The sequence below is a fragment of the Ambystoma mexicanum genome, chromosome 5p (genome assembly GCF_040938575.1).
Source record: "Ambystoma mexicanum isolate Mex_15411 chromosome 5p, UKY_AmexF1_1, whole genome shotgun sequence".
In the NCBI taxonomy this organism is placed as follows: Eukaryota; Metazoa; Chordata; class Amphibia; order Caudata; family Ambystomatidae; genus Ambystoma; species Ambystoma mexicanum.
This window is the reverse complement of record NC_090930.1, coordinates 789,051,123-789,078,960: the sequence shown is the minus strand read 5'-3', so window position 1 is coordinate 789,078,960 and position 27,838 is coordinate 789,051,123. Positions and strand designations below refer to the sequence as shown.

The following is a 27,838-nucleotide window of genomic DNA, read 5'->3' as shown; positions in this document are numbered from 1 at the left end:
TTTGTTTTCCTCCCCTCTGCTGGCTGCCTCATACCATACTACTGTTTCGGCGTCAGCCCATTTCAAGAGATCATGCCACCATACTTCTATTCTGGGTCTGTGGCTTGTTTTCCAGCTCATTGAATTCTCAGTTTAGCCAGTATGTAGGCCAGGTCCTTGAGTTTGCTCAAGTGTTTCAAGTTGCGTGGTCTGGTGAATCCCCCACCATGCATGACCACACAGATCCCACAACTAGCTTGATTCCCTTCTCCATTAGGCGTTGATTAACTTCCCCCCCAGAATTTTCCCACCTCATGGCATGCCCAGAACATATGAATCATCCCCGCTTCCACCTCCCCGCACTTGGGGCATGTTTGTGTTTCTGTGCCCCCAAATTTGGCGATCTTCCTTGCCTTGGGGTCATGTATGCTCTATGGGTTATGTACAGGTGTATCTGTTGCAGCCTCTCATTTCTGGACACCTTTTTGTGGTATCTCTGTGCCCTTTCCCATAGCCAGTCTTGCATGGCTATTCCCACCTCCTCCTCCCAATCCAGCCTCAGCTGGGACACCTCTTTACCCACTCTAGACATCACCAGTTCGTAGATCCGGGATACCTCATGCCCCTCTTCCGAGATATCATATTGTTTCTATAGTCATGTCAGGTTGTTCTGCTAGTACTATTTCGGACCATGTCCCCTTCACCCGATTGACCAATCTGGTATAAGTGATGTACTGCCCCTGGTGTAACCTGGTTTCATCAACTATCATTTGGAAATCCAATGCCCTCCCTTCTTGCATATATCTCCCAGAGTTGCTATGCCTACCGGTTCCCAATGTATACAAATCCCCTTTCTTAGTTGCTCATCCACCCTGTGTAGCGCTACAAGTGGTGCCTGCGGGGAGGATGGGTTGCCCATAGCCCGACATGCCTTGTGCCATGTCTTCCAGCCTAGTTCCAGCAATCTCGATCGCCCTTTTAGCTCTGATTTGGGTAGCCAGATCAGTTCTTTCAAAAAATACGGGTCACATTCACCTCTTAGCAGTCTAGATTCTGCTGTCGTGTCTTCCGACAGCCACCTGGCGACATATTGTAGTTGCCCAGCCAAGTGGTATATCTCAAAGTTCGGCAAGTTTATGCCCCCTCTGTCATACGTGTTCTGTAACTTCCATAGTACAATGCTGCTTCTGGTAATTGTGCCAAAGAAAGCCCCTGCATAGGCTCTGAAGTTTGGTGAAAAAGCGTTTAGGCAACATGTATGGGATGTTTACAAAAAAGTGTAGTACCCTGGGCAAGGCCACCATATTCAGCAACGCCACCCTTCCCACCATGGCTAGCGGGAGCTTTGTCCAGAACCCATGCTGTTTTTAATGTTTTCTACCACTTTCTCAGTGTTATATTTGTGGTTGTCTCCTACTGTGTGATATATGTTGATCCCCAGGTATTTAAACGTTCTGACTTCCAAGGCTATCTGCAGGATTGGTAAGTTTTCCTGTGGGTCTCCTTTGTATCTACCCAAGGGAAACATGCACTATTTTTTGGGATTGACTGCTATTCCAGAGAGTGTCGCATAATGCGCCATTAACTCCAAGATATACTGTAAGTTTTCCTCCGGGTACCGCAGATACAGCAGCACATCGTCTGCGTACAATGATATCAAGTGCGGTCCCCCTTAGTGTGAACCCCGATCTCTTCATATTGTTGCCTTAGATAGATCTCTAGAGATTCTAATGCTAGGATGTACAGCATCGGGGACCATGGGCAGCCCTGTCTAGTGCCTCTGCTGAGTTGCCATTTGTCTGAGATGATCGCTCCCATTTTGACTCTGGCCAGTGGGGAGCTATACACCAGTTTCACCCACCTCAGGTACCCGGGTCCCAACCCATATTCCTTCAAGGCCGCCATCAGCTAGGGCCATCTTACAGAATCGAAGGCTTTCACCGTGTCTAGTGAGACTATTGCTATTTCACATGGGTCGCCTTCCGCCTGTTCTATAATTTGGTGGAGCCTTCTATGGTTATCAGATATACTCCTACCTGGGACATATCCAGTTTGGTCAGGGTGTATTAGTTTATTTATTACCCGTTTAATTCTGTTCGCCAGCACCGCCGCAAGGATTTTGCTGTCCTTGTTTAGCATGGATAGCGGTCTGTACGATCCGCAGTCTGTACTTGGCTTATTGGGTTTAAGGAGCAGGATAATTATCGCCTCCCTTAGGGATTCTGGCAGTCTCCCTTTCTCGAAGGCCTCATTTAGCATTGCTAGTAGCGGGGGGAGCACCTCCTGCCTGTACGTTTTGTAGAATTCACTAGGGAGCCCGTCTGCCGTAGGAGCTTTGCTGGTGGGCAGGTGTTTAACCATTGACGCTAGTTCCTCTATCGTAATTGGGGCATCTAGGTTCTCCCTATCTTCAATACTCAATTTAGGTAGCTCTATGTCCTCTAGCGTCTCCTGAACCTCCTGCTCTGCCATCTCCCCGGCATCCTCGTATAAGTGTTGATAGAATTTAAGGAATCTCTCGTTTACGCTCTCGTGGGTGTTCCATATTTGGCCTGTTTCTCCCCTTATCTCTCTGATCGCTGTTCTAGGTGTCTCGTTCTTATATAGCCATGCTAGCAGTCTCCCGGGCTTGTCCCGCCCCATGCGTGTTGTCTTTCAATGTATTTTTTTATAATTCAGATTGCGTAGCCTTTCCAAGAGCCCGCCCCATTCTTGTTGTAATTTGCTCATGGTCTCAGTTTCCTCCTGTGAGGTGTCCCCTCCTTTCATAATTGCTTCCATTTTCTTTTCTACCTCTTGTAATTCTCGCGTTATTCCCCCTGAAACCCTTTAGATTTGGATATGGCTGCTCCCCTCACCACCACCTTAAAATCCTCCCAAAGAGTGCCCTCCGATTGTACACTGCCGGTGTTATTTTCAAAGAATTCGATTATCTCCTCCCCTAGGTCCTCCCGGAATGCATTGTCTGTCATGGACTTCAGATCACGCCTCTTTTGGACCTCCTGGTCCTTGTCTCAACGGGGCTTACATTCAGTACTACTTCCAACATGGCCGTTCAGAGCCGTAGCCCTTGCTTGCTCCATGCGCTGAGCGCGGCGTGATCTATTTATAGACCACGCCTTCCGCGGCTCTGTGCGTCTCAATGCAATTGCAGAGTAGCCCAGACGTGTGTTCGTAGCTCGCGGTATTGTTTCCTTTATCCCAGTGCTATTACCAACTCATGTCCCATTCCCCCTTCCTGGTTCCGGGCATTTCTAGCCTTTTCAGTCTCCTGGATTCCTGGACTCTGCGATCCCGGAACTAAACGCAACCTGGAACCAGACGAGACTCGAGCAGCGCTGTTCAAGACCAGGAGTGTTCGCAAGAAGGCAGCGATCGAAGACACCGGCAAACACCGGACCCAGGTGAGAAGAGGGGAGAACTCCTTGACAGTTTGAGAAGCCACCGATCGAACCTAAAAACGAGATGGTAGCTGCCGTGCAGGACTTAATGCAATGCATGCAAGAATTATCAACCGAGGTTCAAAATCTTAAAGCGGAAAACGCCGCACTCAAACAATTGGTCTTGTCCCGGGATTCTGCTACAAAAGGAGGGTGCCCTGTTGGGCGGTATTGTTGACAAGTATAATGGTTCGGCAAAAACACTTCGCGGATTCCTGGATTCATGCCTGGTCCACTTTACCTTTAAGCCCTATTATTTCTTGACTCCTAGGGCTAAGGTGGGTTTCATCATATCCCACCTTTCCGGCAACGCCTTAACTTGGGCAACACCCCTTGTTAACCCCAGCGATGCCCTCCTAGACGACTACGAGGGGTTCATACAGGCCCTTAAAGGCATGTTTGACCGTCCAGAGCAGGTCTATACTGCCCAAGAACGCTTGCTGGATTTTCAACAGGGCTCCCAAGATATGCTCACTTATGTGACCAGATTTAAACAATTGGCTTAGGAAGCAGACTGGTCCTCTGAGGCTAGTTTTACCCTGTTCAGGAGAGGCCTAAACGATGAGATCAAGGATGAACTGGCCAGGGTGGCAAGACCAAATTCATTCCAAGCACTAATGGACCTGGCCTTGCAAATAGACTTTTGCATCCAGGAAAGGAAGGCTGAAAGGAAGAAATCCAAGGGAAACCCACCAAAAACGTCCTTTGAGAGCACAGCCAGAACGGACGCAAACCCAAGTCCAGCCCCAGAACCTGAACCCATGCAAATTGGAGCCTTTCGTGGACCCATATCACCTCAAGAAAGATTGAGAAGGATCCATACGGGTTTGTGTATGTATTGTGCTTCAGACAAACATTTGGTCAGGGAATGTCCTCTGGCATCGATCTTAAATGGAGCAGAGATTCGGGAGAGAGATGTTTGCTCCACATCAATTCCATCCTTGAACTCTCCTGGACAAAACAGTTTGGTGATACTACAGGCCTTCCTGTCGCCCTCCAAAGACAAGACCTATCCCATTCTGGCCTTGGTGGACTGCGGAGCTATGGGAATTTTCATTGATCAAGACTGGGTTGTTAGTCATCATATTCCTTACGAGACACGAAACACCATCAGCCGGTGGAAGCAATTGACGGAAGACTCCTCTCTTCAGGACCCATTAGCCTGCAGACTAAAGAGATCCAACTTTCCATAAACCATCATCAAGAGCGGATTACATTCGACATCATTAAGTCAGCCCATTACCCCATGGTTTTGGGTATGCCCTGGTTACAAAAGCACAATCCGTATATCAATTGGACAGCAGGATCATTATTCCTGGGCTCAGAGTTCTGTATGTCCCACTGTCTATCCCTGGATCCCTCCTCGGTAACTCCTAAAGAACTACCAAGAGACCAAGAAACACCACTCATGGTTTCCAATGTCATACAATTTCCAGAGGCCTATCAGGGATATGCTGATGTATTTTCTACTGCCATAGTCCAGGCCTTACCCCCTCACAGGCCCGAAGACTGTGCCATAGATACAGATCCCTCAGCTGTAATTCCTTTCGGCAGAATGTTCATTCTTTCCGAACCTGAGAAAAAGGCCCTTCGGGAATACCTAGACACTAATCTTGAAAACGGCACCATAAGACCCTCGAAATCTCCAGCGGGTGCTTCATTGTTCTTCGTTCCCAAGAAGGATACCAAGGAACTCAGACCTTGCCTCGACTATAGAGGCTTAAATCAATGCACCCTCAAGGATCGGTACCCACTGCCCCCGATCTCGGAATCTCGGATATCCTGGAAGCTGTGAGAGGAGCCGTAATATTCACCAAATTGGATCTCAGGGGTGCCTACCATTTGATCCGTATCCGGGAAGGAGACGAGTGGAAGACCGCCTTTAGAACACCCTTTGGTCACTTCGAGTACCTGGTCATGCCCTTTGGACTAGCCAATGCCCCAGCAGTATTCCAACATTTTATGGATAGGGTGTTCTCTGATATGTTGTTTCTCTTCGTCATTGTCTATCTGGACGACATATTGATTTTTTCCAAAGACCCTCTGAAGCATGAAGAACATGTTAAGGCAGTTCTACAAAGACTCCGGGAACATCACCTCTTAGCCAAGCCTGAAAAATGTTTGTTTCACGTTACCTCTGTGCACTATCTGGGATTTATCCTTAGTCCAGAGGGGATTGGCATAGACCCTTCAAAAGTAAAGGCCATTCTCGCCTGGCCTACTCCCACGTCCGTGAAACAAATCCAATCCTTCCTAGGACTAGCCAATTTCTACCAGAAGTTCATAGCCACCTTTTCCGAGATTGCACAACCCATAGTGGCTCTGCTAAAGAAGGACACCCCATTTGTCTGGTCAACATTACAAGAAACTGCATTTCAGCGTTTAAAGACTGAGTTCACACAAGCTCCCATTTTGGCTCAACCCGATACAAGTCGACCCTTTTTAGTGGAAACGGATGCCTCTAATTACGCTATAGGAGCAGTGTTGAAGCAGAAGATGGAGGACGATTTGGAACACCCCGTTGCTTATCTGTCAAGAACGTTAACTCCTAGTGAAACGCACTACTCCGTCCTAGAAAAAGGAACTCTTAGCCATTCGCCAAGCCTTCACTGAATGGCGACACCTACTTCTGGGAGCCAGACATCCTGTCCAAGTCTGTACTGATCATCGAAACCTTCAGATTCTACAGTCACTGCAGTGCAGGAACAGTCGTCAGGCACGTTGGGCCTACTTTTTTGCCCAGCATCAGTTCCACATCACCCATGTCCCTGGATCACAGAACCTGATCGCTGACGCCTTATCTCGCCGTCCTGACTACGTGACCACTGAAGATAAGGCATTTCCTAAAATGTTCTCTCCCACGATCTTCGTAGCCCAAGCAGTTGATCTCCTGGAAGAAGTCCGATCGCAAACTCAATCCTCGGAATTATGGAAGGACATTTCAACACGAAATCTCTGGAAATTAAGAGCCAAGGAAGGCTACTTATTCAAGGACAATGCACTACTCATTCCCACACGAAAGTTACAGCAAAAAATAATAAACCTTTGTCATGACACACTCCATTCCGGGCACCGAGGTATCACCAACACCCTCCGTCTTATACAGAGACAGTTCTGGTGGCCTAAAATGAAGTCTGATGTACAGCAATACATCCAGGCTTGTATAACCTGTGCCCAAAATAAACATGATAACAAAAGACCGGCGGGTCTTCTTCTGCGGCCGACTCTACCCTCTAAACCATGGGAAATCATCGCTACAGACTTCATAGTGGAGTTACCACCTTCCCGAGGATATACTACCATCATGGTCACCATAGATTTGTTTACCCATATGGCCCATTTTACGCCACTGATGAAACTACACTCCTCTTCAGAGCTAGCTGGAATATTTCTGGAACACATATTCCGACTACATGGGCTTCCTTCCAAGATCATATCTGACCGGGGTCCCCAATACATTTCATAATTCTGGAAACACCTCTGTCGGGTACTAGGAATCCAACGTGCCCTCTCTTCAGGATATCACCCCCAAACCAACGGAGCCAAAGAACGTGCAAATCAGACCCTGGAACAATATCTCCGATGTTTCGCCACCAAGGTCCAGGATGACTGGTCTCTCCTGATACCCGTTGCGGAATTCGCTTACAACAACTCCGAACACTCAGCGCTACAGACCAGCCCCTTTTATTGTAGCCAGGGGTTCCATCCATCGGTCTTACCCTCGGTTCTTCCTTACCCTACACCAGTACCTAATGTTGACTCCGGGATTGAAACTCTTATCAACATTCACTGGGAGGCTAAAGAACACTTAGAGAAAGCCAGATCACAAACCAAGAGGTATGCGGATTCCAAGAGAAGACCAGGTCCTTCCTATACGGTCGGTGACCAAGTGTGGTTGTCATCAAAACTACTTCCCCGACACTTACGACCAAACAAGCTGGCTCCCCGCTACTATGGTCCATTTCTCATCAAGGAGATTATCAATCCTGTCTCATATCGAATCAAGCTACCTGACTCCTGGAAAATAATTCATCCAGTTTTTCACACATCCCTATTGAAACCCTACATCCAATCCTCTCGAAAATCCAGTAGACCACCTCCTCTACTGGTTGACAACCAACTGGAATATGAGGTGTCCCGGATTTGTGACTCCAGGTATAAGCGGGGCCATCTTCAATACCTAGTGGAGTGGAAAGGATATCCTCCTAGCGAAAGGACCTGGGAACCTATTTCAAATATCAAGGCTCCTCGGTTGCTCAGAAGATTTCACATAATACACCCGGGCAAATCTGGAGGGAAATGCCTTCGGAGGAGGCATGCTGTCATGAACTTCAGATCACGCCCCTTTTGGACCTCCTGGTCCTTGTCTCAACGGGGCTTACATTCAGTACTACTTCCAACATGGCCGTTCAGAGCCGTAGCCCTTGCTCGCTCCATGCGCTGAGCGCGGCGTGATCTATTTATAGACCACGCCTTCCGTGGCTCTGCGCGTCTCAATGCTATTGCAGAGTAGCCCAGACGTGTGTTCGTAGCTTGCGGTATTGTTTCCTTTATCCCGGTGCTATTACCCACTCCTGTCCCTTTCCCCCTTCCTGGTTCTGGGCATTTCTAGCATTTTCAGTCTCCCGGATTCCTGGACTCTGCGATCCCGGAACTAAACGCAACCTGGAACCAGATGAGACTCGAGCAGCGTTGTTCAAGACCAGGAGCGTTCGCAAGAAGGCAGCGATCGAAGACACCGGCAAACACCCGACCCAGGTGAGAAGGGGGGGACTCATTGACATTGTCTCTCAGTGCTTCGGCTCTGAGCCTCCACGTTGGGATCCTGGCTCTGGGGGGCTGGTGTCGCCACGCCAGGACCAAAGGGGAGTGATCCGATAGTATCCTTGCTTTTTTCATTAAGTATTTTATTTGCATTCGATGTCAAACATACAGCATTAGGTTTCGCAATACTGTGATTATTTTATATCATGTGACAGTGACACAATTTCTAACAACTATTAAACCATAAACAACATATAACAGGTACTGTCATTTTTTATACTGCAGTAGATTCATAGCAGTTGGAGTTCATTTGGTGTTGGGGCTCTGTTTGCGTGCATATTGTGGGCGTGTTTATTCTGGGTGGTCGTTCCTCTTTTTCTTCGTGTTGTGGCTTAGTTATGCAATGATTCTGTGGTCTTTTCAGGGGGGCTTGTCATCTTTTGAGGAGAACAAATCTCTTATTAGGTCTTTCCATGATTCAAACGTGGCGCTCATGTCCTCCTCAGGCCCTTTAATCCCTTCGTCCCAGGGCTTGGTCTATGCCGCGGCCCATCTCTCTAGTTCTTTGTAAAATGGCACATATCGTGGTCCACCAGGTGTTTTCCATGCCATTGCTATTGCTCTTTATGCTAGTATGCACACTAGGTCCATTAGTTTCGCTACGTGTTTGTGCTTGCTCAGTCTGGGGTATGTACCCAGTAGGCACTCTTTTGGAGACCAGTCGTATCTATTCACTCCCGCCCTCCTGCACATTTGCTCTATTTTTGCCCAGAAGCCTTGTATTTTGGGGCAGCATCAGAACATGTGCATTATGCCAGCCTCCTTGTTGTTGCACCATGGACACTTCGGCCGGGTCTGTTTGCTGAAGTTTGCAATTCTGAGAGGTGTCATGTAGGTCCTGTAGAGGACATTTAACTGGATTAGTCTGAATCTTGCGTTCGTGTACACCTCTTTTGGGTGCATCGGTGCCCTTTCCCATTCTTTCTCAGATACTCTGGTCCCTAAGTCTTTCTCCCATGTTTATTTCAGTGTGGCACTGCGGGGATGGGGCCTGTCTGCTAGTTCGGCGTATATTCTGGACACTGGCCTCCAGCCATCGCTTAGATTGCACATCTCTTCCAATATGGGGCACGATGCCGGTTCTTCTGGCCATGTGTCCCATTTTTTTTGGCAGTGAGTTTGATCCATTGGTACCATAGGAATTGTCCCTTTTCCAGGCCCTCGTGTTCATGTAATGTATCAAAGTCCCTGAAGACCCCATCCTCAAACATGTCTCCCCAGGTGTATAGACCAATCGTTTCCCACTTTCTCATTACAGGTATGTCAGCAGGCACCTTGCATACATCTGCTAGCATTGGAGTGTCAGGTGATTAGGGGTGCTGCAAGTGAAGCAATGATATGGTTCACTTGCAGCAGTTTCCCATATCTGTCTGCCCAAGATTACTATCATGGGTGCGTGTGTTGAGTCTGTTGGTGGGTTCCATAGTATTTCTTTGAGGTATGCCGGGGCCATCAATTGCTGCAGATAATTGGCTTTGGCTGTGACTTCGTCTGATAGCCACCTCGTTACGTGGCTGAGTTGTGCTGCCAGATAATATTTCTGGAAATCCGGTTGTTGTATCCCTCCTTCCTTGTGTGGTAGTGTCATTGTCTAGTGGCAGTTTGTGTGGAGCCCCGCCCCATATGAAGTCTCTAAGTAATGTCTCTAGTTTTCTCTAGGTTGGCCTGATGTAATAGCATACGTTTTGGAATTGGTATAGGAACCTCAGGAGTATAATCATTTTAGTGATCGCTGCTCTACTCATCATGGACAGTGGTAGCTTGGACCAGAACCTCATTGATTTTCGTAGGCCGTTTTTGACAGCCACTGTGTTGGCTTTGTGTGTGAGCTCCGGTGTATGTTTGATGTTAACCCCTAGGTACCTGAACATTTCTACCTGCCATTTGATTCCCACCTCTGGTAACTCTGTTGCGTCCATCCCACGTAACCTTGCTAGTGGGAATGCGCATGACTTTTGCTTGCTGAACTGTATCCCCGAGTAGCGTGCATAGTTATCTAGTATCTCCAGGACTATCGTTGCGTTAGTGCGGGGCTCGCTCAGGTATAAGAGGACATCGTCAGCGTAGAGGGATATAATGATGTATCTGTCTCCAACCTTTATCCCAGTGTCGAAGAGCTGCTTTCTAAAGTATATGTCGATTGGCTCTAACCCCAGGATGTATAGCATGGGCGATAACGGGCAGCCCTGTCTGGTGCCTCTCTGTAGTTCCCACCTCTTTGACACCAATCTCCCAGTCTTCACTCTTGCCATGGGGGAGTTGTATAGCACTTTGACCCATCTTACAAAGCACGCTCCAAACCCAAACTCTCTCAGTACCTCCAGCAACCACTCCCAGTATATGGAATCGAATGCCTTGATTCCATCTAGTGATAGTATTGCCATTTGTTCCTTGCCGTCTGATGTTTGTGCCATAATGTGTTGTAGTCGGCGCAGGTTAGCTGTTGTGTTGCGGCCCGGTACAAATCCATTCTGGTCTTCGTGTATCAGGGTCCCCACCACTTTTGCCAGTCGCTTGGCCAGTATGGCTGTCAATATTTTACTGTTGTAGTTTAGCATCGCCAATGGGCGGTACGAGTCACAATCATCGGTAGGCCTGTTTGGCTTTAGTATCAGGACTATCAGCGTTCCCTCATGGTCTCCGGCATGGTCCCCAACTCGTAAGCTTCCATGTATACCTCGTGCAGCAGTGGAGCCAGGGTTGACTCGTATGCCTTATAGAATTCTGGCAGTAGGTCGTCGCTTCCAGGCGTCTTACATGTAGCTAGGGATCTGATAGCTCCGTTACGTCTTCAGTGGTGATTGCTTCTTCCAGTGTTTCTCTCTGCTCTTTGCTTAGTTTGGGGAGTGCAATTTCCTCTAGTGTATCTCTAATGTCTTTTTCCGGCACCTTGTTGCCGTGAGCATAGAGTTTGTAGTAGAAGGCAGCAAAGGTGTTGTTAATAGATAGTTGTGTCCTGCATACCGTTCCGGTTATGTCTTTTATTGCTTGTGGATGGTGTTTCGGGTGCTCTCACTTGCACAGTCTTGCCAATAGCCTGCTTGGTTTGTCTGCCTCTTTGTGTGCCCTGACAGTGCGGGTTGTATAGTCGAATTTGGATAGTTTACCCCATGTCTCCTGGCAGCTATCTCTGATGGTTTTTAGTTTTGACTCCACTTCGCTAATGATCTGAGCATTGGTTTCTAACAGTTTTATCTCTTCTTTCTTGGCCTCAAGTTCTTTTTTTAGTAGTTTCCAAACCCCCCAGCTCCGGCAATTAACTCCCCGCGTGTCACTAATTTCAGCGTTTCCCACACCGTGGCCCATCTGTCCACACTACCTGTGTTGATTTGCACAAATTCTGCTAGTTTTTCCCCCAAGTTCCTCTCTGAATGCTTGATCTGTAAGTGAGTCTGCGGGCATACGCCAGAGCAGGATAGTAGGTATGGGTCCTTTGGTTTCACACTGCATAATTAGGGGGGAGTGATCTGATATTGATCTGCCTAGGAATTGAGCTAGTTCTACTTGTGGCATTTGGTCTCCATCAATGAATAGGTAGTGTATCCTGTTATGTAGTTTGTGGGGCGATGAGTAGTGTAAGTAGCACATGTCCGTGGGGTGTAGTGTCCGCCATACGTCGACTAGGTCTAGGTGGTCAACCATTGTTTTCAGGGCCTGCAAGGTTGTGTTTATTGGGTGTAGTGGTGGTTCAGACCTGTCTAGGGCCCCATCTCTTACGTAGTTGAAGTCCCCGTCCCATATAAAGAAGCCTTCTCTGTGGTGCGTGATTCTGGTGCATATTTGTTTGAGGTGGGCTGGTATGCCGTGGTTGGGGAAATAGGAGTTCACTATGCATACTTTGGTTTGTTCGATCACGCCCCACATCAACAGGTATCTGCCCTCCTTGTCTGCTTCAGTCCCTAGCAGTTGGAATGGGGTCTCTGGGCTCACCCATGTGAATACTCCCCTTGCATATTTAGAGTAGGGAACTCCCTGTGCCCCCCCCAGAGTTCTTTCAGTTTGGATGTGGCTTCACTGGCAAGGTGGGTTTCCTGGAGTAGGGCAATCGATACTTTCTTTCTCTGCAAAAATGATTTGATCCGGTTTCTCCTCAGGTATGATCCCATTCCCCTCACGTTCCACGTCATTATTTTAAGTTGTGTTGCCATGATCTTGTCTGAGTTGCTCATTGTCCTGTTTCCAACCACCCCCCTTCCTGTGCATTGTCCTCTCGGGTTGTGCACTTGTAACTCGCCTCCTTATTTCTGTTAGTTCTGAGTTTTACGGCCCCTTTCTCACCATTTGTTTGTAGCGTGTTGACAGTATAACAAAAGTAACTATGAACGTAAATTGAACTGTTGCGCCCAGCTGCTGCGTGCAGTACGCAACGCTCAGGCGGCCTTGTGCTATCTAGTGCCATTCTAGGTTTCGGGCGCGAGTGGGTTCCTGCTGGCAACAGGCCCGCACTGATCCATTTGTGGGTTAGGTCTGTGTGCTCAGTCGGGGGGGCTGAGCATGTCCCTCAGCCGTTTTACTTTATCATATTGTTCCAGTGGTCTTGCCTCATCTTTGTGCTGTTTCTTGCGTTCCTGTGGTCTCTTCCTTGTCTCCTAAATTATTGTGCTCCATCCACATAGTGGCCGCTGCCGGTGTTTCAAGGAATATTGCTCGGCCTTTATGTATCACCTACAGCCTTGACGGGTAGAGTAACATGTATTTCAGGTTTAGTTTTCTGAGCCTGGCCTTAATTGGTACAAAAGAGTTTCTTGCTTTTTGTACTGCTGGTGTATAATCAGGATAAATGGTGATTTTGGAGTTGCCCCGTTCTATTATACCCCCTTCTCTGGAGTATTTGAGGATGGTCTCCCTGTCTTGAAAGTTGAGGATTTTGGCAATTATCGGGCGGGGATATGAACCCGGGGGTGGTCTCTTCTGGAGAGATCTGTGGACCCTTTCTACTGCGAAGCCTTGTGTCACGTGGCTAGCTCCAATTTCTTGTTGTATGAGGGTTTCAATTTAGCTTGTCGGGTTTGGACCTTCTGTACCTTCAGGCACCCCCAGTATCCATATATTGCTGCGTCGTGCGCGTCCTTCGGCGTCCTCTGACCTGGCTTCCAGCGTCTTCACTTTTTAGGTCTGCTGTGCTCTCTGTTTCTTGGAGTGTCGTCTCTGAGTTAGTTACTCTCTCTGCCAGGTTCACCTCCTCTATTTTTGTTTCTATGAATGTTCTGAGCACGGTTATAGCTTCCAGTACTTGACCATCTTTGTTCGCCCCGTCCGTTGCTTTCTGGGTTTCTGTTCCGGTGTCCCCAGTTTGTGGCGTAGTGTGGGGCTTGGTGGCGGCAAACAAGTCCATTACGGTTGACTTCCCCTCGTTTCTGGAGGATGACATTTTGGCGTTGTGCCGTAGTTATAGTGTGGCTCTGGTAATCCGGGTGTGGGTGTTTCACTACTTGTGTTCCTCGGTTGGGTTGATGGTTGTCCCGGTTGTGTGGTTGAGTCTGGATGGATGCGGTTTACTGTAGCTAGGCTTGTGTGGTTCAATGGTCTCAATCTGCCTTATCGTTACTTGGCTTATGTTTGTTTGCGACTAAGATGTCATGTCGTTTCCTTCCAGCCTTATGACACCCAATGTGCTGTGGTCTTTACAGTTGGGGAGCACCTATGTGTTGTTCTCTTTATTTTGTCCCTCAATGCTTTTTCTTTTGGCTTGTGTATGTAACTTTCTGTGTGCTTGCTCGCCTTCTCGCCTTGCTTTCCTTGGTTTGTGTGGATCGGTTGGGGTGTTGCTGCACTTCCTCGTGCCACTTTGGTTCGCTGTTCAGGGGCCAGAGCTGGGCTTATGTGTGCAGTTCCTTTTGATTTGTTGGCGCGCTGAGCTGTGTTACCCGTTGGTCTAGTGCAGGCAGAGTCGTGTTCCCAGGGCACCTGATGCTTCGTTGAGTCTATCAGCTCGCTTTGCTGTTGTGCCCCCTCCCGCTCAACGTTCCAGTGTACAGTGTTCAATTGTGGGTTGGGCTTATTTGTTTTATCTGGTTGTTTGCCTCGCCCCCCCCTCTCCCCCTAGTTTGAAGGCTCACCTTCTGTACGCTGGTGTCTGCTTCTGGTGCCGGTCGCATTTCCACTCAGAGCGTCCGCTCTCCCACCACTGGCATCTAGCGTTGTCGGGTTCACCTCTCCTCTCTTCGCTCTTTTGTTGGTGTTCCAGGGGGCCCCTCTGTTGTGGTGTCCGGCTTGCCTTTTTGTATTTCTGGAGCGTGTCTCGCGCTCCGCTTGGGCTCCGCTGTGGTGCTGGTCCCGCTGTCACCTGGGCAGCTGTCCGGCGTTTCGTTTCCCGGACACTGCGGTCTGGGCTAACTCGCTGTCCTTGCTTACTTCCTCGCTCCGCTACCGCTGATCAGGGTATCGCCAGGCATCTCTAGGCGGTTGCCATCGTTGCTGCACAGTTGGGGCACTCTGCACTTCCCCCTCCTCAACCGCTTGGGCTCGATGTCGCGCCTGCCAAATTGCCCGGCTCTAGGGGAGCGTGCTCGTCGCTTGCTGGTCCGATTTTTATCGGGTTTGCTGGATTAATGGTGGGAAGCGCTTGTACTTCCTTTCGGTATGTTCAGTTTTGCTGGTATATCGTTTTGACCACTGGTGCAGGATCGTATCAGAGGATCTAGGCTGGAGCTCGGCGCTTCTGCCTCCTCACGCCATGAGCACCAGGCCCACCCTAGTATCCTTGCTTTATATTCTGAACTCTCAATCTCCCCGATGAGTTCCGGAGTGGCGAACATGTAGTCCAGTCTCTTGTGTAGCCTTTGTGGGGCCGCATAGTGCGAGTAGTGCATTTCGTTTGGGTGTTGCTGCCTCCATACATCTTCCAGCTGAAAATCTAGCAGAGCCTGCAAGGTTTTAGCTGCAGGGGTAGGTCTGTCTACTTTTGTATCTGATCTGTCAATTTTGGGATTTAGCGTGCAGTTAAAGTCCCCTCCCCATATAACCGCTCCTCCCAGGTGGGGCTGATTTTGCTGTATAATGTCTTGAAGAAGGCCACTGTGTCTTGGTTTGGGGAGTATGTGTTGATTATGCACAGCTCTCTATTCTCTAACATGACCTGCATTACCACCATCCTCCCATCTGGCTCCACCTTGGCTTGCAATAGCTGAAAGGGTACATGTGGCGCTACCCAGGTCATTACTCCCCTGGCGTATGCCGAATAAGTTGCTCCAACGGTGGTCCCCCTCCATTTTTATTTAATCACCTCCTGTTTCTCTTTAGTGAGGTAGGTTTCTTGCAATAAGGCTATGTCTATCTTTTGACCTTATTCCTCTTCAGATAGCTGTTGAGTCCCCTGGCGTTCCAGGTTACTATTCTAAGGTCTCCCATCTTCATCCATATCCTGTCCCATCTCCGCCCCCCTCACCCTGGGCCCCATGGTGTATAGGTGTAAGCTCGCTCTGCTGATATTAACTCTCCTTCAAATTTCCCAACAAATAACACAACAAATCCTCCAACTCCCGTCCCTTCCGCCACCCCTCCCATCTCCACCCGCCCCAACTTCCCCAACAATTGCCCAGCTCCATCCCTGGATCTCAGGCTACCCCGCATTTAGTCCCCACTAGGAACCCAGCAGGGGTTTGCCACACTCCGGCAACCCAACTAGTCTGTCTAATGGGGTGTAGGTTGGTTGCTTCTTGCCTCCCTTATTTGAGCTGCTGTGCGTCCTGCCCGCCCGTGTTCCCTGTTATTTCTGACTGCCCTATGCCGATCTATATTCAAGTCCCAGGGTCTCATTTATACAGCACCTCAGTTTGTATGATCGTGCCGTCCCTCCTCTGTTCCGCCATCTCGCTGATCGCTCAGTCCTAGTGGGCTTTTCTGTGAATCCAGCGACGACATAGCCTCCTCCGGGGTCTCAAAGAATACTGCCCTGTTTTTGTGCAACACTTTCAGCTTCTCCGGGTACATCAGCATGTATTTGTAGTATGCTTCTCGTAACCTCCTCTTCACTGTACCAAGGTTTAGTCGCTGTCTTTGCACCTGGAGGGTGTAATCCGGGTATGCTGTTATTGTCGCAGAAGCGCTCTGTCTTGTGCCCCCTTTTCGGAAATATTCCAGGATTCTCTCCCTGTCTCGATAGTTTAGTATCTTGGCTATGATCGACCTCGGGGGCGCTCCTGGCACCGGTCTCCTTGTTAGTGCCCGTGTGCCCTCTCCACCGCAAATCCCTGGGTGAGCGCTCTGCCTTCGATTTCTTGCAAGAGCATGGTTTCGATGTAGTCTGTAGGGTTAGATCCCTCTTCACCTTCCGGGAGCCCAATTATGCGTATATTGTTCCTGCGGTCCTGTCCTTCGGCCTCCTCAGCTCTGTTCTCCAGGTTGCACACTTGTTGGTGAAGTGTATGGATCTCCGCGGCATTTGCTGCACAGGTGGTCTCCAATGTGACCTTTAGGTCCGGTATCACTTCCAGGATTTGTTGCTCACTGTGCCCGGGCACCGCGTCTGACACAGTTCTTATCTTTGTTTTTGGTTCCCTCCATCGGTTGTGGTGTTCTTGTGTAATCCTCCATGGTGGGCTGTTTCCCTTTCGTTTTGGGTTGTTTGGATGCCATCCCAATCACTACGGGTGTCCTTCCCACATATGTATAGGGTCTGAGTTTGCCGGTTGTGCAGGCCTGCATCAGTTTGTTAGTACTTAGGTCAATTCTCGGGGCACCCAGTCGCACTTGCCTGGGTCAGATTACCTCCTCAGTCATTAGTGCTTTTGCAGTATATGGTGGCAATGTGTTCATCAACAGCAGAGAAGCTATCCTCTATGTGCCACCCAGGTATAGTTCCAGGTCGAGGCTGTTGCCTCTGGCCCAGGCTTTAATAGGCGTATCGCCCTCTTTTTCAGGGGTATCTCTCCTTCCTGGTGCAAAATGCTTCTCATGTGTTGTATAATACTATGTCATGCCTCCTTTACTCTTGGCTGTGCCATTCTTGGGCTATTTGTGGCAGTAGCACGTCCGCTAGAGCGGCGCAGGAGCCTGTTTGCTGGGGGGCTACTTCATGTGCTGTCCTGCGCTTATCGTTTTACTTCGTTGCTTCCAGGGGCACTGACACGTTCCAGTCTTATGTGCGGTAAACAGGCTACTTTTTTGGGCGCTATGTGTGGTGACCGGTTTCCTTTGGTGTGCCCCCTGACTCTCACCGTCTATTTGTTGCTCCTCTCCACAGGTCGTGGCTGCATCAAGGCTTGTAAGGCAGTTTTCATGTGCCGTTTTGTCTTGCAGCCGCGCATGGTGCAACAATGGCCGCTCTGTGAGCGCCCCGGCTCATGTAAACTGATTTCTTTTGTGCCGTTCCGTGTCGCATTGACTTCCTTCTCTCCGTCATCATTAGCAGTCACTTTCGGTGCGCAGCGTTATTTTGGTTCCTCTCCGCTGCTTTATCTGTTGGATGCTTCCTGGTCCCTTATTTCCTCCGATTCCGCACTCCTCATGCTACCGCAGTTTCCAGTGGGGTCTTGATCAATTCGGGTCCATTGTGTGTCGGGCGGCTATCTTGACTCGTCCACGGCTGTTATTTCCCGGACGTAGGTGCCTTAAGTCCCGGTCAGCAGGTTTTGACGTTCTGTTGCTGCGTGCACCGCGGAACAGCAGCGTATGCTCTGCAGGTGCCCCGGCTCCAGTAGTTGGGTCCCTTGATGCACAATGTCGCGCAGACCTCCAGTTCGCATCCACGTTTAGTGTTCCGTGGGAGCCAGCTTCACTTTTTGTTTGAGGCCGAATTCTGGCCCCTCTGCAATGTCGCGTCCGATGGGCACTCCCTGCTCTCTTCACTCTTTAATGTTAACGCGCTCTGTGCAACGCCGCATCCTCTGTTGCGAGCCCAGTCTATCTTAGTCCTTTGTGTGTCAGGGCGGCCATCTTGTCTTTGTGTCCTTGAAAGTTCCGCGGCCAGTTTTATGTGGATATCTCTCCGCCCGGCAGTCGGATAAGGTCCGGTCTTGGTTCAATAAGTGCAGTGCACGTTCCCACTGGTTCCCCTCTCTTGGGGGCAGTTTATAGCAGGTCTACCAGGCAGACAGTCGCAGGATTCTGAACGGATAGACAGGAGCTCCAGAGCCTCCCGACCTCTTACATGGCTAGGTTAGCCACGCCCCCCCACATCTAAAATATTGTTATTTGGGTGTGGACAAAATGCTATCCTAGAAAAAACATGCACCCTTTTAAAGCCAGTTAATCATCGAAAAAGGAATGCTGACTTGCATGGAGATTATTATACAGCGAGTTGGAATCAGCAATTCCAAAAGCTCCTTCCAATAAGGTGGACAACATGGCTTGAATGGCATATGGTCGACTGATACTGGTGGTAAAAACGTTGAGGAGGTGAATGGAGGCAAAGGCCGAAAACAAACAGAAAGGAACATCTTTTGGTTAGTTTTGTAGTAAACCAAAAGCCTCGTTTATGGGATTTAAGGTTTAGGTTTACTGCCCCCAGTCTCACTCCTTGAAAGAAAAAGTGAGATAAGCTGGTGAAATAAAAAACAATGTTTGTCCTGGCAATCAAGTCCCACAGGTGAATTCGAACGAGAGGCTGGTTAGCATATGCAAGACTATGCAGAATACCTACAAATGTGGGAGTCAAGGGAAATGCATGGCAAAACTTGCAAGATGGGTTGACAAAAGAGCTGGATTGGCGTTAAAGAAGTAAAGCTGGAGCAGATACAACAGTCAAGTTAAAAATAGAAAAGGTGTAGTAATAAATGAATCCGAGGTAGAGCACAAAAGACAAATCACCATAGATTTATTTTCTCTATGAGCATGAGCTGTCTCCGCGTCTTGAGGAAGATCAGAAATGACAGCCAATTAATTTACTAAGAGTTATTCAGCCTCTCGATCATAAAAAGAGTCAACGTGTTCTCTGTATGGGAGGTGCTGTACAGCACCTTAACTAATTGGCACCCTTCTAGTAGAAAAACTGAATGCCCTTGGAATAAGCTATCTGGTACCGTTCAGTAAGACTAACCGCCCCCAGAATGCATTAACACACAAAAGAAGAGAGGAATGCTCCATAAGAAGAGACAAGAAAGAAGAGCATGCAGAAAAGATATAACTAGGCTGCTGACCTGGAACGAAGTTAAAAGTGTTAGAAAACAAGTACTGTTGACACACTGCAAAGGAATGCACAAGCATGAGAGAACAAACTGATAGAGACAACAGTGTTGGATATAACAAAAGAACAGACTCGTGAAGCCTAGAGAAGGAACTAGAACTAACTGGAATTTGGTATCTAGGGAAGGAATCCTACATTTAGCAAGAGATTGGGGCACACCAGGAAGGCAAGCAAGTACAAAATGACACAGATACCAGTTACTGAAATGGGAAAAAAGTAGGAGCTGATCATAAACAAGTAATGACTAAGAGAAATGGGAGCAGGCAAGGGTTGTATAGAGGGAATGTTTACAATCAGGAAAATAAAATGAGGTGAACAGAACAGCTGTACACAAAGAGAAGCTGACATGGGGTGTAGAGAGGAACTGCACCCAACAGTATCAGGATGAGGCAAAATGGCAAAGCAACAAACTGGCTAGGAAGGCTGGGTCCGGGCAACTAAGGTCCCACAAGGAAAACAAATTTTGAGTCCCTTGCATTCAGACTCACCAAATTTAAATAGACACACTGGTAGATTCACTAGAGCAAGACCCCTCTGAAGATTAAATGCAGACCGATCAGGCGTCTTTGAAAGGGCATGGGGGCTAGTAATAGACAAATCTCACCCTTGCACTATAGGGTGCTATTCAGTGGCGTAACACCAAATTTGGGCCCCCCCCCTGCGAGCCATGCTGAGTGCCCCGCCCCCCACTCGGCAACAAATCACGGGTCACTCAACACTCTGGGCCGGCCTAGATTAATAGCACTTGCGCAATACGCACAAGCATGTTGCTGCAGGTGTATGCCGCACACTGCACTATGAGAAAGATATAAATATGTGTTTTAATGTATTATCCAATCAACAAATAGTCATGGGTGCCCCTCTGCGAGAACAAACACTGCTAAATGACCTGTTCTTTGGGAAGGTACCCACTCGATAGTCCGCAGCCACACTTTAGCTCACTGTACCTTTCACAGAAGGAAAATTTCCATTTGCATATCAGTTTTTGTCCCGCCCACATGGGCAGTCCAGCACCGAAATGCTATGGCAATTCTCTTCTGAACAAGAGTACCATCAGCAACCCCAGACACGTGTTTCAGCCTTGTTGAAACCCAAGTACCTTAAACAATCTAGTTTTGCATTGTTTAAGGGGCTTAGGTTTAGTCACCCTAGGTTTCCTACGGTGTTCCAGATGTGGACCCCTCGCTCACTGTGCTCAGAGAAGCACAGCTCCACCTCATTGATGAGGTCCAACAAGGCTGAAACACATGTCTGGGGTTGCTGTTGGTACTCTTGTTTCAACCTCATGCAACCAGCTAGTGGTGTTTAGGGTGGTCTGCCATTTATCAGTCACTTATAGGGTTCAAGTGAAGCAGGTTGTCAGGTGTGCGATATTGCTGAAAGCATTGAATTGTGTATCGTATGTCACAAACCCCCTCCCCATCCAATCAAGTACCCTAACCCTCTATCCGGTTTTCCGGTTTTCCCAATTCCCCCTTACCTATCCACAACTTCTCCCCAACCACCTCCCACCCCCCACTGGCTGCCTCAGTGTGTCCTGTTAGCTACACATCAGGCACGCGTGCCAACGAAGGTGGGAGGGTCGTAATCCATTCGGCTTCTATGGTTAGTGAGGAATTGTTTATCCTCTATCTGTCTTGACAGCTCCAGACAGCGAGAGCCGGTGCGAAGGAGACTAGGACAAACAGGGAAGCGAGTGCTCCCAACGAGAGGACACCGGTGAGGGCGGTACACTCTGGGGTCAAAGAATGCCAAAGCCGTTCACTGTATGAGAAAATGGGAAACCTGAACGGACACAAGACACAGGTAAAACTGAGTGAAAGAGACATGGTTTATCAACACAAAGCTTGGTTTATTATTGTACACTAGACACGATGGTTCAGCCAACACGTGTTTCGACACCGTCCTTCTCAAGGCAATGGTAGCGGCTTAAACTGGTAGTCGTGGGTAATGCTCAGGTTGGGCTTGTACATGTCTTAATAGTCATTCACTCCTTCTTTAGAAGCTCTAAACTTGGAGGTATTCTTGAACTGTAGCAGTGTTGGTCAGCATTGACTGATATTTTCTATTATATACTCCTGATGGAGGAGGGGTGTCCTGTCTGGAGTGAATCACTATTAAGGCATATACATGTCCAAACACCTGTTGGCTGAACCATCTTGTCAAGTGTACAATAATAAACCAAGCTTTGTGTTGATAAACCATACGATTAACGTAATCTACCGGGGTTAGCACGATCAACTAGCACCACTCTGTTATTACCCAGTGGAAGGAATTTGTCGGTTTTCTACCAAGCCTCGGGAAGCCAACAAATGTGTGAGACATATTGAACTAAGAACCACTAACCATACCAAAGAGCCACAGGACTTTGGGGAGTGCCAGAACAGAGCAAGGTGGGATACAGCAAAGTGTATGCAAAGAAGGTTCCAGTGGCAAAAGGGTGATTGCAGAAATCGGCCGGGACAGGAGTTGTTTCTCCCTGAATCTCGAATGGTAACTGGGGCATTGTGGTATATCTCTTCGTCTCTGTGGACGCAAGTGATTTTTACAGGTTATCCCCCTCCCCAGTTCTCCAGCCGAGATCGGGTCAGCTCTAACGGATTCAGCTCTAACTGCTGGCTGCTTACTCCTGGAATCTATTAATGCCTAGAGGGCCACACCATTTACTGTGGCAGAATTATGGGTTTTAAATGGAGTACCTTCACATAAGTAATAACTTGCAGTTTCTAAAAACTCCTCCTCAGGAAAATTCACTTACTCCCATTCCCTTCAGGCCATATACCCAATCTACATGGGCTCCTCCTTTTTATGTAATGGGCAATGCCTGGCCAAATGTCCAGACTGGCCACGGTAGAAGCACATGGTGGACGTTGGTTTAAACACTGGTTTTCTTCTGGTTTTATTTCCCCCTCCTTTTTGCCAACAAAGTTTTTTTTTTATCTCCCCTCCCAGGATCTTTTAAACCTATTCTAGAAGAGTCATCTCGATTTCTGTCTTTCATGGGTTTCTGTCTTCTGAGGGATATGAAGGATGCAGGGCATTTTGGCTCCTTTTTTGTCTCTTCACCTTGGCAAATAGGTCTCAACTGCCAATTGGCTTCTGAGTGATTCTGTGTAGTCTCCATAGCCATTGCTAGGCTAGGCTTATTCAGTTGAAGCAAGGCCTTCTTTAAATAAGGAGTTAAGGAATTGATGCACTGTTCAATTGAGAAGGTCTCAAATACTTCTGGTAAACGTTTCTTTCAAAGCCATAAAGAGATGGTGTTTTGCACTTGGGCCCCTAATTCTATAGGTGTTTCCGCAGGGTTCAATTTGATCCCTCTTTATTTCTGTTTATAAAAGTTGTCTGTTTGGCCAACCCTTTGTAATAACCTGTGCTGGATCCCAAAGGATTCAAATGTGGGTATGAATTCTGCAACTCTTCTCTTAATAGGGGCCTAAATAACAAGGTTTGAACTTGCCCCCCCCCCAGCGGAATTGCTCTGCCAACCTTTCAAAATTGAGAAAGAAATTCCCAAGTCCTCCCCATCTCTATAGGGTTGTAACACCCCATAAGGCAGAAAAGGTCTTTGCTGCAAGGCAACCATCTGTTCTAGACTAGCCTGGAACCATGTCTCGGCTTGGATCTGTTGGGCTGTTAATTGGGTTAACAGATTTCCTTTAGTGGCCATTTCGGGGTCTAGAAGAATTGTATTTAGTTGGTCCTCAGTTACAATTGGTGTAAGGAATCTGTTTACTTTACAAAGTCACACAGATCAGGGTTTTTAGTGGCACTTTCAGTTTGATCTACAACAAAAGAACATAATTCTTCCTCCGGTTCCTGGGGATCTTGATCTCTGTCTGTGTTTGCTGGTCAGGAGTATTACTTGACTGTGTAGGTTCCCCAAAGTATTCCTTTCCTACAGAGACAGTAGTGGGTCGTTTCAGACTTGGTAGAATGCCTAATAAAGCTACAGCTAGGAGGTTTTTACTGGCCTGGACCCCAAGGTTTATCTTACTATTGAGTTTTATAGCATAGTCTGAAAACCTTAACGTGTCTAACATGGGGTCCTGGGGAAAAAAGCTGCTGGCATCCAATGGGGTGATGAAATGTTCTTACTATTATTTGTTTAATGTTAAGGATAGTTGCATCAGCAACTACCTCAATAATAAAGTCTTCTCCCTGTAGCTGTTTGATAATTAGTTTCATAGAAGATGCTGTCACAGAAAACTAAATGGGATTCTGGTGCGTTCCCCAGTTTGTGGCAGCTGAGTCAGAATCCCACCACTGACACCCTATTTGACGCCAAGAAAGAGCCGCGGACACAGAGAAGTCATATTTGTGGTTACAGACTTGTGTTAAATGATAAGGGGTTGGACAATGCCTCACTGTCCCAAGTTCTAAGAGGTATTTCCCTACCTCAACAAAAATAAAGGGTTTGTCCAATGTCAAGATGTCCAAACCAAAAAACGGTCCTGTTGTACAAAATCCAAACCTTGCCCTCACATTCTAAAGTAACTCTAATGAGCAAAGGGGTAATGCGTCTAGACTTGAAAGGTGCACACATGTTCAAGTTCCGAAGAAATATAAATGCACTGCAAAACAAAAGTTCCCAATTGATACGTTTCAAAGTACAAGGGGCTGGCTCCCTTCCCCAGGTTACTGTTCAAGATTTCTCACGACTCCAAAATGCACAAAACTTCCTTGGAGGTTTCTTGGTTAGTAACAAAACTATAGCATACCTGGTGTACTCCCCCCAAACAGGTGCTTTGCACTTCAATTTCACTTCATTCACTGTATTGGGTTTACCTGGCGTAATCCTGTGCCAGGACTTATTTAGGTGCTCTATTTTCTAAATTTGAAACTTCAGCATTGGCCTGGTATATTCTCCTGCCAAGGCTTTTTAACGTGGTACTCTTTACACACACTTGCAGACTTTTGCAAAAGTTAACAAGGTGAGGGGCTTTCTTCTCCCTTGACCTTTCTTGAGCTTTGCCTCCCAAAATGATTCTCTTTCATTCCATTAACAATTGTTCTGCATTCTTTGGTTTCGTTGCCGAAGGGCCCCTGTGCCTCAATCTCTCTCTCCAGGACTCATTGGCTTTCCGCAGCGCTTTCAGTTCCCTCGCAGTAAACAGAGAGCAGCGTCTCAGTGCTCTGCCTCCAGTCTGTGGATCCACCGTCCTCACTCGCCAGCTTCCACGTCCTTTGCGGTTCCCGTCTGGGGGTTGAGCCGCTCTCTTTTTCTGTGGCTCAGACGCTGTTCTCTGGTTCCTGCGACTGCCGACCAGACTTGCCTTCTTCCTCTGGTGCGGTCCCAGGATGGCACACCAGTTGCTGCAGCCTTCCACGGACTGCTCCACAGCAGCTCAGCAGTCCCTCGATCAACCTCGAGGGGACGCAGCTTCCCCAGGTAGATCTTCATTCTGGTTCCGCCTTTTAAATCTCCTACCACCTGTCAAGCGCTCGTAACTACTAGAGCACTTTCTGTAGTTCTCGGCATTGGGATCTGCATTCCTCCCTTCAGCCGCATCTCAGTATGATTATATATATGGAAATGTTGGGCTTTTCTAGGGTTTCTTTCTACATGATATTGGTGGAGGTCTTTAGCAGGTTTTGTGGGCAGTGGGAGGGAACTTTTACAATAAGCCATAAAAGCTTGGGATATAGATGGAACGTCCCTAAAAGAGAAAGGGGGGTATTGCCTTCATCCGAGGATGCCATGTTATCCCCCTTACGGTCACCTCACCCCATGTGGGCCGCCCTCATATAGCCACCTCCAGGGTCAGGATCAGGTAGTAGCTGCTGTTCCCTGGCCAGACAGGGAGCGGCTATCCCTGGGAAAGGAGTGATGACATCATCAGATTTAACACACAACCCATTGTCGCAAAGTATAGGTGCTGCTGTCTGCAGCGACACACGGGTAAGAGACTTCATCACAGTGGAATGGTTGCATTCTGAAGCTATCTAATATAGTGTTCCACCACATTCTATGTCCACAACAACTCCTAAATCAACAGAAACCACAGCCATCTGAGGCTCCCAAGCCCCACAAGACTCAGAGATTGAGATACAACCACCACAGAGAGATCTATGCCACTGTGGAGCAGAAAACTATACAGGACTCCACAAGGGAAGACAAAACCACCAGGAGAATAAAATCAATCAATGTCACCCAGGAATACAAGGGATCAGGAACCATAACCCGGTAGGAACCCATCACTCAGTAATCCAGCTCTAGCAATACTCCAAAACCCCAAAACCACAGCAAGACACGTCACCGTGGACTACGAATCACCAACCCAATACTGTTCTCGAGAAAGCAAGAAACTCCAGGAGGGCACCGGCCCCTGAAACATATCAAAAACCTAAACCCAAGACGACAAAGTAAGCCACCACAATTCAACAAGAGGCACGCCCAAGGGGAATTCTCGCACTTAAGAGAACCCATAACACTGCACAACTCAGGACACACCCAATCAAAACCAAACACAAAAATACAATTGCGAGACAAGACAGCAGAGAACAACAAACAACCACACCCCCTCAGCGAGGCGGACATCAATGGGCCGCAACACACCGACCTAACCCAAGAAAGCAACAGATTCAAGGGGGTCACCCGCCCCAGGAATATATACATAAATACATGCATACATCACAACCCCAAACCCAAAACAGAGACACAACAGGACAACCACAGCGAGGCAGATGCCACTGTGTGTTGGAGTACGCCGCTCAACCCAAAACCAGGAGGGCACTGCCCCTGGAATATTATATATATATATATATATATATATATATATATATATATATATATATATATATATATATATATATAATACATTACTCACCGTAATCGTATTCCTGATGCTTGTATCTGCTTAGATTCATATGCTGTGCATAGGCCGACATCTAGTGGAAGCTGCAGAGTGTTACAGTTTGTTTTTCGAAACTCGAAAATGGGCGTCGACATAGGGTAATACTATCCCTAGTGTGACGTCCACTGTACCCATGATCCCTCACGCGTGTCGGACCCTCAGATTGTATTTTTTTCCTGACATGAGGTAGCATGAGGAGTAGCGCGAGTACAGATTATCCAAGCAGATAGATAGATAAGACAAGCATCCATGCGCCTTCTCTCAGAGTGGAGGAAGGGCGGGCGCATGTCAATCTAAGCAGATACAATCATCAGAATTCGATTACGGTGGGTAATGTATCCCTTCTGAGGCTTGTGGAATTTGCTTAGATCACATGCTGTGCATGGATTAGCAAGCAGCGTTCGAAGAAGGAGGTGGGATGTGAGAAGGGTCATGAGCGAACAGATGTCTTGGAACCGCTTGTCCCACTTGAGTATCTGTCTTAGAATGAGTGTTAATGCAGTAGTGCTGAGTAAAAGCGTGAACAGAGCTCCATGTAGCTGCTTTCCAAATGGTGTCAAGGGGTACATTTGCAACGAAAGCCAGAGTGGCCCCAGTGCCTCGTGTAGAGTGGGCTCTTGGCGTAAAAGGCAGAGTTTTTTCAGAAAGGGAGTACATTTGACTATCCATTTCGAGATGGCACCTTTAGAGACGCGATCTCCCTCTCTGCCTGTAGCTATGGAGACAAACAGTTGGTCTGTCTTTCTTAGCGGTCTGGTCTTGTCTACATAGTAGAGGACCGCTCTTCACACATCTAGAGTGTGTAGTTTCACCTCAGCAGAGCTTTTGGGTTCCAGGAAGAAGGCCGGTAGCTCAATGGACTGGTTAACGTGGAATTTAGAAATGAACTTAGGTGAGAACCTAGGATGAGTTTGTAGAACCAGTTTATCCTTATAAACAGTAAAGAAAGGATCCTGCACTGACAGAGCCTGAATTTCACTGACCCTTCTTATAGATGTAATGGCTACTAAGAAGGCAGTTTTATAGGTCAGGTGTTTGAGACTAGCTTCATGCATGGGTTCAAAGGGGGGCCCCCATGAGTTTAGCAAGCACCACATTAAGGTCCCATCCTGGCGGTGTGGTGGGTTAGGAATTGGAGGGTGGAGTCTCTTAACCCCTTCCATGAATGCTTTAACCACTGGTACTTTCCACCACAACTACTTGTTATGGGAGGTGGTGTAGGCTAATAACGCCGCCAGGTGTACCTTGAGCAATGTTCCCTCTAATTTTTTTGGGCTGTGTGCGCCAAAGAATAGTTGTGTGCGGGCTGTTTTTCAGTCATGTGCGCAACTGAGTGATGCGGCGCCAGACCGGTGGTGGTGGTCGGCGCAGCAGCGCCAGCCCGGCGCCCCACCAGTGAGCAAGTACTTAGTGATCCGATTCCACAGTGTGCAAGCGATGAATGCGAATTTGCGACACAACAAGCTCTACTTCAAGGGACATTTGGGTGCTCTATTCTCTTCCTAAGACTTTAGCTCATCTCAAATGGTGTCCTTTTACATCTCTAAACATTAGAAAATGTCTAATGTTGGTTGTCCTTCCACACCACCAGTCCACCACCCATGTCATTTTTC

General features: G+C 47.9%; 1 protein-coding gene across 3 annotated transcripts in view; it reads right to left on the bottom strand.

The window, feature by feature from the left end:
* The window catches only part of GOLGA4 (golgin A4), a 2,156,782-nt gene that overhangs the window by 1,489,849 nt on the left and 639,095 nt on the right, over positions 1 to 27,838 (bottom strand). The gene's annotated exons all lie outside the window — the stretch shown is intronic.